The following is a 17699-nucleotide window of genomic DNA, read 5'->3' as shown; positions in this document are numbered from 1 at the left end:
AAGAGGCAGGCATGTGTGCAGCAGTTCTTGGGTGTATAGAGTGTGGAGCTTGCAAGAAGCAGGATTTAGCTGCCAGTTGGGAAACAGGACCAAACCACCTCTACCACAGGTCTGGAAGTACACCAACTGACATTAGCTGTGGAAAGTGGCTGTTTGGGGTAGTTCTGTAATGTGTAAACAAGAAAAAAGGAAATGTTGCAAAACACTTTTTATAAATTACAGTTTTTCCAAGATTTTGGAAATCTGTATTCACATATCAATAGAATTATTGCTGTAATTAAACTTCATCAAAAATTACTCCAGAACAGCAGTTAAACAATAAATGTAGAAACATATGCCATGTATAAATCTACAAGCCCTAGGGTGAGCAAGATTTCAGTATTGAAGATCTTTCATTTCCATGCCATGAATGAATTGAAAGTGGATGAACTGAACCTTATCTTCCATAGATTAATTTGCACAGGTGCTATGTTGGTTTTTCTGTAGACTTGTTAATAAGCAGGCAGGTAATGGGGAGAAAATATGTAATACCAACTGTAGTATCTGCCTACCAGTTATGTGAGGCATTTTGCAGATTTGTGAAATAAGTTGGACTACCAGAAAATTAATTATTTTGAACTTGAAAGCATTTAACCAAGGTTATGAAGAGGAACACTGTTTCAAATGCAGTATGATCTGTGAAACTTTGAAAGAGGATGCATTTTTTTTTGCTTGTTTGTTTGTTTGTATAACAAAATAATATTTTGGTGTCTCTTAATTTGCAGAAGTTTGGAAATGTTACAAACACTTGAAATGTACATTAATTCTGTAGTGTATGTCTGTATTACACTATGAAACCATCACTTGTGTGTTCACAGTTAAGGGTGTAATCTAAATCTAAATTCTAAAATAGATTTATTGAGGAATTATGGTAGATTTTCAGTCAATTTAATAGCATAACTAATTCTAAATTAAAACCACAGTATATGCTATGTGGAGAAATTAGCATTTCTGAAAGAACTACTTAACATCTTTAGTGGTGCATGACTCTTTAGCTTCTTGCACTTTATTTCCTTATTTGTTTAAATTTGATAGAGACAGTGATCAGACTGAAGAAAACTTCAAATCATTTTCTGTTTCTGATGCAATACGAGACTTGTGAGACTATTTGTAAAGGCTAGTCTCTAAAAATTGAGCAGCATTGTTTCTCCATTTAATGGAAGTTTATGCTTGGTTCAAGGGCTTAGAACAACACTGTCAGTGTCAGAAGTTTAGAAATTTAGACACAGTGTGCTGAATAGAGACTCACATATTTGTAGCATTGGGGCTAAATTCCACCTGCTGATTTCAAATGTCAGAACTGTGTTGTCTAATTGGTAAGATGCCTGAAGAATATGTATACAGGCAACAGAGCTATTAAAAACTAGATCATTCCAGAAAATACTAACATGGAAGTTTGCTAAGGTTACCTAGTAAACTGTTAACTACATTCTGCTGCTAAATGTTACATAGTTTGGGGAACAAATAATCCTAAAATTTAACTCAGAGAACCATGTTGATGTTACCATTTATCCTGATTGATGAAAGGTTGGGGAAATGCATCATTAAGATTATTTCTTGCCAAAGGGACAAAAAATATAGATGAGAAAAAGGGTTTTGAGAAGAGGCAGTTGGAATGTATTATTTTCATTCAAGGAATAGTGGCAAGTATTGTAACTGAACAAAACATTGATGATGCTTGAACCTGTGTTTCAAAATGTTCACTTCACAGTTCTGCTTTATTGACATTTGCCGTAACTAAAGTTATGTGAGTGGTGAATTATGTGCAGAAATTAACACATTCTCCAATAAATTCTGCTGATTACTGAGAAAAAAAATCAGATATTAAAATTGAACATATATATCCACTTCAAGAAAGGACAGGTCTGCTTTTGAATCCGTGTTCCATTATTAACAAGAGGCTTTTACAGTGTATATATTCACATTTTTCTTTAGCAATATGATTATGAAAAAAAGCATTTTAGTTCATGTAAGAATAAGTGGCAGATATTTTTTTGTATATTCAAAGGAGAAATTGCATGAATTGTTAATAATTTCATAATGGACAAAAAGATTGACGCTGCAAAGAACAAACAAATTTGTTGGTATACCAAGGAGAAGGAATTTTTTAATCAGATGGGTAGTGGTACTATAATTGAGTAAATGATATCACCATAATGTTGTAGCACTGACATAAATAACAGTTTTTAATATAAGGTTCAATGCTGTTTATTCCTGGGTCTGTTTCTAGAAAAATCTCAATTTTGCTAAAAATCAGGGTGAATTGGGCTTCCTGAGTTTACTTTGAAAGCAGCATCTCTAAGTGCAAAGAGACTTAAAACTAAGGAAGAAATTGTTTCTCAGATGACAACTTTTTGTCTTGGTAATTTGGTTGTTTTCACAGGACAAAATTATTTGGATACTGGATGACAAAAGACCACAGACCAATTGGTTTTGTTATAACACACACACTTATTACCTGTATCATTAAGCCCAAGCAGAATATGAAAAATATAAGCATAAACAAATGGAGAAGAAACACTGACAAGGTACAGCATTGGTAATGATTAATTTTAGTCATTGATAAACCATAGCAGAGACAGCTGTCACCTTCTTATATTCTCTACCATGATGTCAGGTGTCAGCTAGCGCCTCTGGTCCAACCAGTGAAAGCACACCCAAATTGGTGTTGGGGCACTCTATTAATGGGATCAAGGCTTCATACTTATGAGATATATGTATACTTATGACATGAGATATATCTTTTACATAAGGTTTCTAGAACAAATCTACACATTTTAAGTAGCTAGTAATCTGTAAATGTGATAACATTTTTATGTCCCTGTGGAGACATTATTTAGACTTAAACAATAGATCCAAAGTTCCTTTGTACAGTTTGTTTATGCAAACATTCCCATTTACCCATACTATGTCTGGGATACACCATCCTGCCTAGATTATAACAGTTATTTTAGTGATTTAACTATATTTAAATCTATAGTTAACAATAGAAATTTTAGGAACTGTTCTGAGATTTAGGAAAAATGAAAACAAATTTTTCCCAAATACTTTTATGAAATTATTGCAGGAAATTCTGAAAGTCTGATGTATTGGTGCAGATATACAGGTTACAATATGCAATCAAAAAAGTGATTTTTATTTTATTTTTTTATTTTTTTCAGTCTTGTTTTTGTCACTGGTTTCTGTCTGCTGGATAAATAAAGTATAGCTAGACACATGTGTTTGCTGGATGTGAGGCCTCTCTCAAGTGGCCAATGTATTTGATTCATAGTTTCTTTCTTGTTTTGTTACAAATTGTTTGTGACTTGTATGCTTTTTATATGGGAGCTTAGGAATTGTGGCCATTTTTGTGAGACGGTCTTCACCTCTTTGCTACCAATTACAACACTGAGACGAGCAATAGAAACACTTCTGTAAGAAGAACATAACTCACATGAGCAGAGGTTTTTTTGGGGGGTTGGTGTTTTGAGGTCGTGCCTCAGATTTATTTTTCATCATGCAGAAAGGCGTAGTTGAGTAGATACAACTCTGTCTCAAGTGATGATGGAAATGTCAAGATTTTCAGTCTTGTTTTCAGTTCTACTTAAAATAGCTTTCTGAACCTCAACTGCTAGTTTAGATGTTGTAGTAACAATGTAGATTTTCAGAAGTTTCTCTTTCTGCTTAGTTGTAGTGAGATGCCAGTATTAGAAAATGTTTTCCTCATGCTTGTTTATTTCAAGGTCAAATGGAAGAATTGAGCTCACATTAACTCAGAAGGAAGATGTGGTTTTTGTTTTTTTTTTTGTTTTTTTTTTCTGAAGCTCAGTCATATGTGAGTATCTGACATAAAATTCACAATAGTCAAACCTGTGAGATTCTCAAAACTACATAAACTCCTTTAATCTGCAACTTCAAAAATATATATTCAAGGTAAGACATGTCTATAATCAAAAAATCTTGTAGCTCAATATTTTTTAGATGAGATTATTCCATAAATCTTCATGACTACATTCTCTGTTTTTAACTTCTCTGTAAAGGTAAATGCAATTTAATTCCCTGCTTGTTAATCAAAATTTGTAAATCAGCCCAAATCTCATTCCAAATTCATAATAAATTTAGATGACCTCAATAGATTATGAGTATTCCTCGTTTCTTTTATCTGGCTTTCATTATCAAGTATAGTTTACTGTAAATTGTCTTCAAATAGTATTTCCCTGAATCATTCTGAATCTGCTATCCTACTAGTGGAATCTCTCTGATTAAATAAATAGATAAGTAAAGGAATCAATATATTATCTTTCTCTTTGCACTAGTTCTGTAGCTGGAGATCACATCTTTAAGTGTAAGATGGGAAATAGATCTCATTTTCTATTAAACCCCCGTCCCCCTGCCGCCCCACCCCAGATCTACCTTATTGTAAAATGCAGGAAGTCAGAATCTCCATCAAGCTAGCTTCTCAAGGTAACTCGCTGTCAACTAATAATTTATTATGACTGTTGCTGATAACTTTTCACATCTGTCTAGAATGATCTCACTGCATAGAAAAAAATGTTTCCTAAACATTTCTAATCAGTTCTATGACCTGTCCTATAAAGAACCACACAGACATGTGCCAAATCATTGTCCTCAAAACACTGCAAGTGATTTAAAAATTACCAGCTAGAAAATCTGCCGTTTCAAAAGAAGACATATTTTCAAATTGTCCTTAGTTGTGAAGGGGAACACTGTACATATGTATTTCTAATGTATTTCCTGTCACCAAGACCTCCATCTTCCATCTAGTTATTTGCAAGTATCCAAAGTTGGCTATGAGCCTGTTTCTGAGAGATCTTCTTCACCAACATATGGTTGTGCTCTGAGTGATTGCTCTTCAGTCAGGCCTTCAGTCTGTTCATTTACATCTAATGAGGTCCACAGAGGTGATTGTATGACTCATACTATGAAGTCATTTTTCTAATTAGCATTCTGACAAATGTATTATAAGTAGAGCTGCTTCAATAGGTCTTCACAGCTGGGGGAGAGTTCAAATATTAAAAAATTCTTGGTTATTTTCTTCTGATCTGGTCAGAGAAATTTCATTCACTCTCAAGTTTGACTCTCCATATGACAGATGGATATTGCATGTCTGAAGATTGTGACCCATTCCTAAATCAAACTCTTTCTGTATCTGCCAGCCAGAGTGCTCATGTGAGGCAGAAAATTAAACTTAGTCTTCAGTAGGTACTCATAACATTCATCCAAAAAAGCCTTCCTTTCATTAGGAAGTCCTTTATTCATTACTGTGGGATATAATGTTTAGAAATGTAATCAGCTGACACCTAATGGAAGTCTTTAAAGTAACAAATTGAATATCCATTCTTCCTGTGTTCTTTTTATTTTTTTTATTTTTGAATATTCACTGATACATCTTCTGTTACACGAGTATGAGGAAGAAAGGAATTAGAAATGACTGAAAGAGTGAATTATTCTTTATTTTATATTGGCTGAGCAATATTTTTTTTTTTTTTGCATTTAAAAATTATTTGTCAAAACAAAAACAAATTATTTAGTTTGCTCTACAAAACTGTGAACAAAGTAAATAGTCAGCAAATCACCCCATGTACTGAAGTTCAGTATATGTACTTCAAAGATCTAATCAAAACAATGAATAAATTTATATTATTATTTGAGGTTGTTCTCTCTCAGTCTGGAACATAATAACATAATATACTATTTTAGGTAAGTTATGCATTATGAATAATCCACTTATCTCTAATAGGAAGTTTTCTATGTTCAAAAAATAATAATAATAATTCGGCCTTGTTTGATCAAAAAATTGAAAATTCTATGAGCTGTTTTTCTCAAAATCCAACTCTGTTCAGTTACAAATAGACAACACCATTACCAAATTAAAACTACAAAGAATTGTACAAGAATCTATTTCAGAGAGGAAATTAGCCCCTGAAATTATTCTCAAAAAGAGAGAACCTGTGGCTTTCTTCCATAATGAAATAATCTGTGTTACAAAAACATAATGCATTTCTAACTTTTATTTTGTTTAATTCTTGCTTTTACTGAATTTTAAATTTTAGGTTTTGTTGCTGCTTTCCTGAAAGCAGTTAAGAAATAGAACTCATACCACCAGTTTATTCCTATGATAAGTTAATTTAAGCACAGTTCCTAAATAAATCAGTAAATCCCTTCAATGTAATATCTCTTCAGTCTCATTCATATTTCAGTAAATAGATCTTCTTAAGCTACACAGGGGTGCAAGTATTAAAGATAATATGAAGTGTGAATTTAGTCTTACTATGTGTACACAACCAAGGAAGGAAACTCTCAATGCTTGCCACAGTGCTCTGATACTATAAGGTAAGATTTGCAAAGTGTCATGTCTGTACTTGGACTGACTTCCATAGTTCAGAAAAATAGCCAGGTTTTTGAATGCACAAGAAATGTGTATTTGAAGAAGATGAAGGAAACTGCAAAGATAAAATACTTAGTGTGTTGCTTCCAATACATGCATAAACACCTGGAGATCGAATATGATTCACTATGAAACCACAATAGGAAGTGTTGTCTAGACAGAGAAGAGTACTAAGGACTACAGTGACAAAAGAAAATATTTGTGGATGTTATTACAAGCTTTGAGTAATTTTTAATAAATTAATGATAGGTAGGACAGATCATTCATCTTGAGCTGCAGAAACCCACTGAGTCATTTAGATGCTTGCGTCCTGGAGATTTTTGGTTACAATCACCATATTAGGGAACAGAAGTCTCCTTACCCATTATGATTCAGATCACTTACTTTTAGGTAAGTACAGAATATCAATCTACACCTAAGGCTGCTGCCTCAGGTTCTTTCTGTGGAAGCGAGAAAGAAGAAAGATGAATGCAGATTGTCTGACCCATCATACGCAGAAAATTACTTCAACTGCAGAAGACTTGCATACCAAGGGGATGCCTAACACGGTGATTTTTTTTTTTTTTTTTTTTTGTCAGTGTTTCATTTTGTTTTTGCAGATCAGGAAATTCTTTGCTTCTTTCTATTTACTTCCTGTAGTAAAATAATTTCTTATTGGCTACAGTTAACCAACAACAGCTTTACACTTTATAAGTATGTTGCTGTAATATTCAGACATCCAGTAAAAGTATCCCTCATAGTCACTTAACATTAATTTGCTAGAACATTATCTGTATGCATATTTTTCTGCTATGTAATGACTAGAAACATCCTTCCCACTGAAAAACAGGCAAACAAAACCCAAACCCATGCTAACAGTTTGAAAAGTCTGACAGTAAAATCAGACTGGAAAGGGTGGGCTAGGAAAAAGAGAATGAGATAGTAGCCTTCTATGACTCCTGAGGAGATGATATATTTGATGATCTCATCTTGAAGGTTACTAAATAAATGAAAGTAAATGGCTGGTTGATTCCCTTTAATTCAACATGTGGTGTAGACACTTCCTTCCTGTTCCCTCACTACAGTACATTGGATCACATTAGGCTTGACAATAAGGATTGACTTAGTGGTTTTCACTTTTGTATAGTGATTTTTATTCTTTTTCAAAATGATTTACTGATTACTGTAATGTGTTTTCTAACTCCTTACTTTGATGGTGATGATTTTGTTAAATTTATTTTGGAAGGCATTACTAGAACATTATTTGTATTTATTAGATGATTTTGAAATTAGCTCCTAGTTACCTACTACTATATTATTTTTGTTATCAAATCACAGACATTTTTGTTATTTAGAGGGGGTGGACATAGTTGTTCAAGATAAAAATAAGCTGGCCAAGTTACTATTGCATTAAGGCAGGTATGAATTTTAAAGTGTGCTTGACTTGAAGCAGGAATGCAGTACAAATGCAAATACTCCCTGGTGTAAAATAAAGCAAATGAAAGGAAATGAACATAAAGTACTGATTCAGTGGTTCATAATCAATGCTAGTAAGGATGTTGGAATGGATGGTTTAGAATTTCTGAAGATGGTTACACAATATTAATCCACTATTTTGAGTTATTTAATATGTCCTTGATAGATGCTAAGGCACTGGTGAGGCTTTGCATACATCCTGGAATTAGTGTCATTTAAAGAATTATCAGTTTTTATCACCTCTCTTGCCAGTCAGTATAAGTTAACTTATTAGACTGTAAGAGACAGAGAATGATGGAGACTGCAAATTCTTTTTTTTTTTTTTTTTTTTTTCCTTCTGAATTTCTCATAATCATCCTTTCATGTAACTTTCATCCCTACTGCTTAATGACTATGTTCCTTCTCCAATTTATTAATGGTATAACTTTTACTTTTAAAAATTGGTTGACCTGAGTAAGTCTTACAAATGTCTTTAGATATTTTCATGTATCCAGTTTAATTAATATGTTACTTACAGACTTAAAAAAAGGAAAAATCATTAGATATGGGCTTTTCACCATTACATAATTTAATGGCAAAATCAATCAAATTCTGGTTTATAGTATTAATATTGATTTACTTTCATTTTCCAAAAAATACCTATATGATAGCACAGTGCAATAGTGCTGGTACTTCATTAGGATTAAAGTCAGCTTTTCAGAGAGATTTTGATCTTAGTCAGGACTGTTTGAACTGAAGTCTAACGATAATCAATAGAGGGAAAAAATGTCACTGTGCTTCTGGAACAGAAAAATTGGAATTTCAATCTATATTTTAAATGTCTAAAGCAAGCATCTTCTTAACTTGCTTTTGTATTCATTGTAAAGATAGGATTGTAGTTAGGCCCCTTAGGTTATTTTTTTTCCTTAAGCAAACCAAGTCATTCATTTTTGCGTATATTCACTTCTGGGGCAACTATAATTATGACATATTCTTCTGTCTCTACTCAAATAATCCATTATCAGTCTCCTTCAGAAGTCCTGGATGCTAGTAAGACAGTCTCTGAAGAAAGATATTATTTGCTGCAGAGGATCTTAAAGGACATATAGGAAATCAAACTTGTCTCTGAAAATTTCAGTGATGTGTAACTGGCAGCAGAAACAAGTTCCATTGATATTAGTAAATACTGACCTTATCATGGAGATGGAGGAAATGTTCACAATGAAGCCAAACATCTTGTTTAAAAGTCTACTATGCTAAAACTGGAGTAAAACCTACTTTTGAATTCAAAAGCATTTTGATATTGGATTTGGCTCAGAACTTCACCCTTGCTAAAGACCTACTGATGGGTTTCTTATCCTATTTACAAGCTTCTGTTTAAAAGAAAAAAAAATGAAATAGTACTTCTCTCAGAGAAAACTAGTACCTTTCAAAACCAGTGTGAAAATAGGTTTCATTTGTATCTCCACCATTTTTTTTTTCGTAAATCTCTGATTACATATAAAATACTGTTGTACAATACATTCACGTAGATTCTTGAATTAGTTTTAACTTTACAATATTTTGATAAGGATCTTCCAGCCAATGGCCCACACATAATTTCTGGTCTCTGAAACATTCATTTCAGCCTGGTTGAAACTAGGTAAACTTATATCCAGGAATGCTGGCACAATATCCTGAAATGGGAAAAATCTTACAACTGCACCTAAGTATGGTGAGATATTCAGAGTGATGACTGGGTTCTCAAGCCAGTATCCACCACTGTGCAATGTTTAAAATGTCATCTCACATTCCAAGACTCAAATTATTTTTAAAAAGAAAGAGGAAGAAGGGGGTAAGAAGAAGATAAGGAAAGTATTATGCTTACACTCCCTTTGGACCAGTTTTGCAAGAGAATAATTGTGAACACAAGTAGAACCTGAATTATTATTATTTGTGTGAATTACTTCATTACCAAACAAATGAAACTCAAGAAATTATAAAGAATTGTCTACTTTTCAGTCATATCTGCTTGCGGTAGATGTAATGAAGTATGGTCAGTAAAATGACTGTAATATGAAATCTGAGTTTCTTTGACCTTGATAGGTGAGAGCATCACCAAGCATATATTTTTCTCTCTCAGATATATAACTTACTATAGGACCAAAGCGAACATGCACTGGAATGTGTGATTTGTGTATTTTTAACAGAGGGAGGGGGCATGAGATCTTTGATGCAGTAAATACCCTCAGTTATGAAGTCTAGAGGGAAAGGAGAAGGTGAGAAGGTCAGATTGTGACTGTCTAAGGAGGTAAAAGGAACAAAGACTGTTTCTTCCTTTGTACTCACCTAAGAGCAACCTGTGGACCATTTCCATCAGTGCTATTCTGACCTGTTATAAGGTCATACGAAAGACAGCAAATAGGAGAAAGCTTTCACTGTCATCTGCTGTATAGATGCAGAAGGGCCAGAGACAATCAGGTCCAATCTAATCACAAATTCTGATTTTTTTCCAAGCACAACTCAAAAAAGTAATTAGAGGTCACAGTCCTAAATAAAAGTTTGTATCTTTTCTGTATTTGACTTACTGATCATTTGAAAAAAAATATTTAACTTGAACTCCAATCTCAAACAATGGGTTAATTTCTTTTTTCTATCTCTTTCATCTGATCATAGTCATCTCTTGTAATTTATCAAAAGTCTTCAAAATACAATCATTCATTAAAAAATAAATGAGCGAGGGAGGTATTCAATACAATATAAAGATCTTATCAAAAGACTGACAAAATGTATCGCCTTCTTGGACCTTAAAATTGTGATTTCCAGTATATGAACTGAAAAGTGCAATGTAGAAAAGCCTATGACTCAGCTGTAAGACATTTCATTACACGAGAGCCTCCATATGTCATTTAAAATGTATAAGTGTCATCATAAACCTCCCACTCTCCTAAGAATAGAGCTATCACTGGACCCTGTTATCTCACAACCCCAAGGTACATTATGATAATGATAGTGCTTAACATCAGCATGTAGAGAGAGAAAACACTGAAGATGCCGCAAGCATCTCAACTATAAAGAAAATCAAATTAAAATATTAATTTGCTGATTAATATAACATTAGATGACCCATTTCTCTAGCTTGTTAAACAACAAAGACTTGCAAAACTAAATAAGGGCCTAAGAGATAAGTGTTTTAAGAATTCCCATAGAGATGTTTAGCTCCTTTTTAATCATCGTTAAAGATGTGCTTTGCATATAACAGTTTTATTTTTTAGCAGCACTGAAAAGTCCTGCTTGCATTTATTTATTTACTCTTTTAGAAAAGGTTACAAATTGGTTGTTTGCTCACAGATTTTGAAGAAATAAATCATGTCATAAGGTGATAGAGAAAGATTTGATGAGTGCAAGACCTTCTTGTGGGGCAAAAAGGAAAACAAGATCTTGCAGGTAAACTATGGGGCAGAAGTTTGGTGTTTATCTAAGCTACCAAATATAATAATCTATATTCTTTGTGGGTCTATCCTTTAGCTGATGATGAGAAATGACAACACAGCTAGAAGTAACTTACACTACATTAACATGCTGAAATGCTAAAACATGCTTTATCCCTTTCGAACCATTGTTATGTTCATGGATATGACTTCATTTTTTCTGCTACATTTTACTGAAAACTATCAGTGAGTAATACTGAACAGAGTTTTCAGAAATAGTACTTGTTCCTAAATTAAACCCTAACATTATTAGAATTGTTACTACATTCCTTTGAGACAGCCAAGAAACTGTGAATCTTCTGTTCCCATAGATTAAAGCATCTATTGTTTCCTTAGTGTTCCCCAAAATATCAGCTGAGTGCAGATATCCACCTTGCATCTTGTGTACCATGTGTATTTTTAAAAGTGTGCAAAGGGAAGAGAGTTTTGAATTCTGAACTGGTTAGAAAAAAAAAAAATCAAAACTATTTCTGTGACTGTTTCTTAATGTTTTCCTTCTGCAGAATTTTACAAATTCAGCTCATATATCTGATTACATAAACTGAGAATAAAACAAATCAGGCTTCTTGAAACATAAGAGAGTATGTTCCATAGACATGCAACATTTATCCTTCTTTTTCTGTTGTTTTTGTCCCCCAGTTGCTGCCTCCAGGGTACCAGCTATCCTTATCCCTGGTCTCATGGCAACAAGTCATTGTCTTTTTCCTGTGAAGCTATGTTCTGCAAAATGGAAGTAGCTCAGTTTTATCTGACTACTTTCTTTCCTTTATTTATCAGCCCATCTGTGCTAGTTCAGAACTTCCACTGTGAATATACTGATTCTGTAATTCTGTATGTGTCTCAACTTTAGAAAACAACAACAACAACAACCAACAAAACAATTAGGCCCCCCCCCCCCCCACCCACACACAAAAAAAAAAAAGAAAGAAAGAAAGAAAGAAAAAAATATATAGGGTAACAGAAGATTATTTGAGATACAGTTAGTTATATTTTTCTTTCTTTTCTTGCATAATGAATGATTATGAAGAAATATTGATGGTCTCTTCTCACAGATAAACAAAGAAATAACAAGTGGCAATGACTGCAAGCAGCAGCAATGGAAATTACTTATGGAGGGAAAAGATTTCATAATCAGAATAGGTGAGTGATGGAAAGGCTGCCAAGAAATGTCATGGACTTTTCACCAGACCTTCAGAACTCAGTTAGATGATGCCCTTAATAACCTGATCTAATGTCTAGGTTGGCCCTGTTACAAACACGTGGTTTAATCAGACAACCTACAGAGGTTCCTTTCAGCTAAGACTGTACAATGACTAATGAATTTATGAATACTAGATCCCTGGAAAGATGAATCTTTGCCATTCTTTCAAGATTCCCAAGATAGGAATAAAATAAGAGTTGCGAAATAAATACATAAATAAATAAAAGATCAATCTTTTTACATAAAGGTAGGCTACTCCACTGAGAAAGTAGTTTAAGCTGTTTTGAGTATGTCCCTTAAACTGCTGTAATATTTGTAAACAACAGAATATCTCCATGCTCCAATTTTCCTGTGGTAAACAGGTGTAAATCTTTCTTTATGTTCTTCCTAAGAGTAATTCATTTTATGCATTAGGTTTTGTTTTGTTTTGATTTGTTTTGTTTTGTTTTTAGAAGACTAAATCAAACTATCAAATGAGGAGAGAGTGTATGGTATTATAGCAGTTGTGGTTCTGGTCAATGTAGTTAATAGTTCACAGGGACCATTATATAATGCATACATAAAAAGAGGTAAATAAGAGGTCCAAAGATCTTCTTCCTAGATATAGAAACCTATTTCAGGAATGTCTGCCAACAAAACAACTCTTTTAATTATTATATCAAATAAGAACTGTGATATAAACACGAGGAAACAAATGTCTTTTTCTCTCTGCCTTCATGACTGGGAATCAGGAATTATATCTGTGTATTCATTGTCCATAGATTGATGCTTCTACACTTCTGCCTTAAAAAAACAAAACAAAACAAAGAAAAAGCAAACAACCACACACTGTCTCCAAGTCCTTCCTTCATGTTCCTTCCTGCTATTCCTGGTGGAATGTTCTGTTTCTTGGCTGTATACTGAGACACTGTAGGTGGTAAGTCAGTACTTTGTAAATGTTTTGTGGTTAAAACCCAAAGATATGATTTGTGTTTATAAGCTTTAAATTGCCTTCCTGACAAAATAAGCACAAGCTGAAAGCTTCTTCTCATGAAGAATTGTGATGGATTGCATTTTATTGGAAGTTATGAAAAGCTGTTTTATTTGAAACAACAAACCCTTTAAATGCCTCTAGAAATTATGGAGATAGAAAGGTATCACTCCATCACCACCATGAGAGTGTGGCAATAAAAATCTGTTTTTTGGAACACACACACAAACACATCCACATATGCACACTCAAGGATACCTTTGATTGAGCACTCAAATTTATGGAAAAATGCAAATATACTGATTTTTGTTTAGCTGGGTATTACATAGATGCCTGTTTATTCAGAAATAGACTCAGTACTAAGTACTCAAAATATACAGAATATGTATAGATATGTCTATATCAGAATGCAGACACTGTATTTACACATATGCATGCAAAAATATAGATATTTGACGTAAAACATTATATATTCAAAGAAACAGAATTTCTCTGAAAATGATTTTCTTTTCACCTACAGCTGATTTACTTAATACCCTACAAGAAGTAAAGGAGATGAATATATTTTTCCTGGGACTCTGATGTGGAAATACATAGACTTATTCATGCATGTATACCTTCAGTATGCTCTTTCTGCTTCTTTATATCTAAAAGTATTATTATCATAATTTAAACATTTCTTCTATGCAGAAGCTACTTGATTTGTGATCCTCAAGTTAAAGGAGTATCAATTCAAGGGAGTATAAAGTCAACAGTACATTATTTCTTTTTAGTGGAATCTTTCAAAACAGGAAATTGTTTCATATATATGTATGTTTGATAGGAAAATAAGGAAAAAGAGCAGAGTTAAAACTGTGAAAGCTCAGTTTTTGTTTTTTGTTTTTTCCTCTGGCTAAGAAGCTATTAGTGGCAGTAGTCAAATGTCAAATATGATTAGACAAAACTGATCTTTAAAACTGAAAATAAAATGGAACATATTTGTGAAGACTATCAGAAATGTAAGAAGTAGTAGTGCATAATTTATCAGTGTTAATAGCCTTCGGCGCATTTCTGAGGGAATTAACCTAAACAGTCAAACTATTTATCACATCACAATACATAAAACGTACTTTTAATTAATAAATGGACATTGTACTGCCTTTACAGCTATAACAAATCAATCTTCCTCTGCCTTTTCTCTACAGTTTGGGTTTCTTTAATGGGTTTTAATGGGTTTTATTCTACACTCACATAGCAAAGCTTATTCATTTGCTTCCTGGAAGACTTTCTGTACTTTGTGGCATAATCTCACAGTGTCTTCAGTACACTTCCACCAGAATATCACTATGGACAGATATAACTCTATTACCCTAAAGCATCATTCATTACTTCTCAGCTGATGTGTTTGGTTCAAGTGTATCTTGGAAGTAAAGGATTTACTGTAATGTTCTGTAGTTCTTGTTTATAGACTAAATCAGTGAGGTTGTTCAGTTAAATTTTTTTTTTTTTTTCAGGAAAGTAATATTTTTTCCAGTTGCTCTTATTGGCTAAGGAGGTACTCTGCATAATCTCCACTCATTTGGCAAAGACCTATTCCTCTATTTTACACAAAAGGAAAGAAGTTTGGCCAATTTCTAGACAATATTGAAGGAATTGTGCAGGGACATAGGAAACAAGTATTTTGAGGTGATAATGCAAAATCTGAGAGTTATTGTGTTGGGAGTTTGGTTGGATGGTTGGTTTTAATTAAAAATAACTTCAATTTTAACTGTATTTATGATAATGTTATGGTATCAAACAGTACTTCATTAGCCATCTTTAATGCCCACAATGTACTGTCAGTTGAAAAACCCTGCAGAAATGGTAGCACTAATATAATGGTATAGGCTTATGGGACAAAATGGAAATTCTTAGTCTCTCTGAATTTGGAAAATGAAATAAACAAATAGCCTTAGTATGTTCAGAATGTAAAACAGAAGATATGAATTTGTTTGACACTCATAAGATATCTGGGAAGAGTCAGGATGAAAATTATGGACTGAATCCTTAAAAAGCCATTGAAATTTGCAATTAATGTATCTGTAATACGGTATCAAAGTATTTATATAAACTAGAAAACAAAACAAACCATTATGGAAAGTGAGGATATTTATCATTGAAAGATTTTCCTCAGCCATGGTTTATAGATTTCTCCCTAGGATAGTTTCCATAGGTAGCACTGCTAAGAAGAACATTCTGACCGTCTAACAGAATATTCCAAGAAAGTTTTTCTGAGAATGACTCTTTTACATCCTTTAGACTATTATAGAGCTGTTAAGCACATTTTAGATACTGTTGGATATATGTCATGAAGGATTTTTGTCTTGCTGTGGGGCTCAATTTTCCCTGCATCAGAATGAAACAGTTTAACTTAGTACAGAACAAAACGTGCCTGAATAATCTGTATTTAAACAGTACAGTCAGGGGAGTAATATCATTCCTTTACCAAGGACAAGAAAAAGGTAGAGGTTCTGAATGCCTTCTTTATGTCTGTCTTTAAAGATCAGACCAGTTATCCTCAGGGTAGTCCACTCTCTGATCTGGCAGTCTCAGCTGGGGTGCAGACTAAACCCCCCACAATTCATGAGAAAACAGTCAGAGAGACCTACTACTCCAACTGGACTACCACAAGTCCATGGGGCTGGATGAGATTCACCTGAGAAGTCCTGAGGGAGCTGGCAGAGGTGATAGCTGAGCCTCTTTCCATCATCTGTCAGTGCTCCTTCATGACTGGTGAGGTCCCAGAAGATTGGAGGCTTGCCAATGTGACTCCCGTCTACAAGAAAGGCTGTAAGGAGGACCTGAGGAACTACAGGTATGTTAGCCTTACCTCAGTGCCAGGGAAGGTTATGTGGGGATCAGGCCTAGCCAGTATGGGTTCACAAAGGGCAGGTCCTACTTGACCAACCTGATCTCCTTCTATGATCTAGTGACCCGTCTGGTGGACAAGGGAAAGGCTATTGATTTAGTCTACCTTGACTTCTGCAAAGCCTTCAACACTGTCTCCACAGCATTCTCCTGAAGAAGCTGGCAGCCCGTGGCTTGGGCAGGTACACTGTTGGCTGGGTAAGGAACTGGATGGAGGGCCAGGCCCAGAGAGTGGTGGTAAATGGAGCTAAATTCAACTGGCGACCAGTCACGAGTGGTGTTCCCCACGGGTCAGTGCTGGAGCCTGTCCTCTTCAATATCTTTACTGATGACCTAGATGAGGGCACTGAGTGCACTCTCAGTAAGTTTGAAGATGACACCAAGTTGGCTGGAAGTGTTCATCTGTCTGGGGGTAGCAAGGCCCTACAGAGGGACCTGGACAGGCTGGATAGCTGGGCTGAAGCCAATGGGATGAGGTTCAACAAGATCAAATGCCAGGTCCTGCACTTTGGCCACAGTAACCACAGGCAACGCTGAAGGCTTGGGGCAGAGTGGCTGGAAGACTGTGTAGAGGAAATGGACCTGGGGCTATTGGTCAATGCTTGGCTGAATGTGAGCTGGCAGTGCGCCCAGGTGACCAAGACTGCCAATGGCATCCTGGCTTGTACCAGAAACAGTGTTGCCAGCAGGAGCAGGGAAGTAGTTGTACCTCTGTACTCAGCTCTGGTGAGGCTGCACCTCAATTACTGTGTTCAGTTTTTGGCCCCACTGCAGGGAAGACACTGAGGCCCTGGAGGATGTTCAAAGATGGGCAACAAAGATGGTGAGGGGTCTGGAGCACAGGCCTTATGAGGAGCTGCTGAGGGAGCTGGCATTTTTCAGCCTGGAGAAGAGGAGGCTCAGGGGGGACCTTATTGCTCTTTATAACTACCTGAAGGGAGGTTGTAGTGAGCTGGGAGTCGGCCTCTTCTTTCCTGTAACTGGTGATAGGAATAGAGGATTCCCTCTAGAGGATTTCAAGCTGCACCAGGGGAGATTTAGGCTGGACATTAGAAAATAGTACTTCTCTGAAAGAGTGGCCAGGCAGTGGAACTGGCTGCCCAGGAAGGTGGTGGTGTCACAGACCCTGGAGGTGTTCAAGGAACAATTTGGACGTTGTGATGAGGGACATGGTTTAGTGAGAACTGTTGGTGATCGGTGAATCATTGGACTGGATGATCTTGTAGGTCTTTTCCAATGTAGGTGATTTTGTGATTCTGTGATTCCCACTCTAAGAGAAGAGCAAGTCTGTGACAATCTCATGGGACTGAA

The 17699-nt window shown here is 35.0% G+C and overlaps 1 long non-coding RNA gene across 1 annotated transcript; it reads left to right on the top strand.

Moving 5' to 3' along the window:
• Positions 1 to 6780: 6780 nt before the first annotated feature.
• LOC146762129 (uncharacterized) lies at positions 6781 to 13442 on the top strand. The gene is made up of 3 exons (XR_014943725.1): positions 6781 to 6975; positions 12384 to 12471; positions 13294 to 13442. It is a non-coding gene; the product is annotated as an uncharacterized LOC146762129 (long non-coding RNA).
• Positions 13443 to 17699: the final 4257 nt, after the last annotated feature.

This window comes from Coturnix japonica, chromosome 2 (genome assembly GCF_054131305.1).
Source record: "Coturnix japonica strain WE chromosome 2, WE-NBRP24, whole genome shotgun sequence".
Classification (NCBI taxonomy): domain Eukaryota; kingdom Metazoa; phylum Chordata; class Aves; order Galliformes; family Phasianidae; genus Coturnix; species Coturnix japonica.
This window is presented reverse-complemented; position numbering and strand designations above follow the sequence as displayed.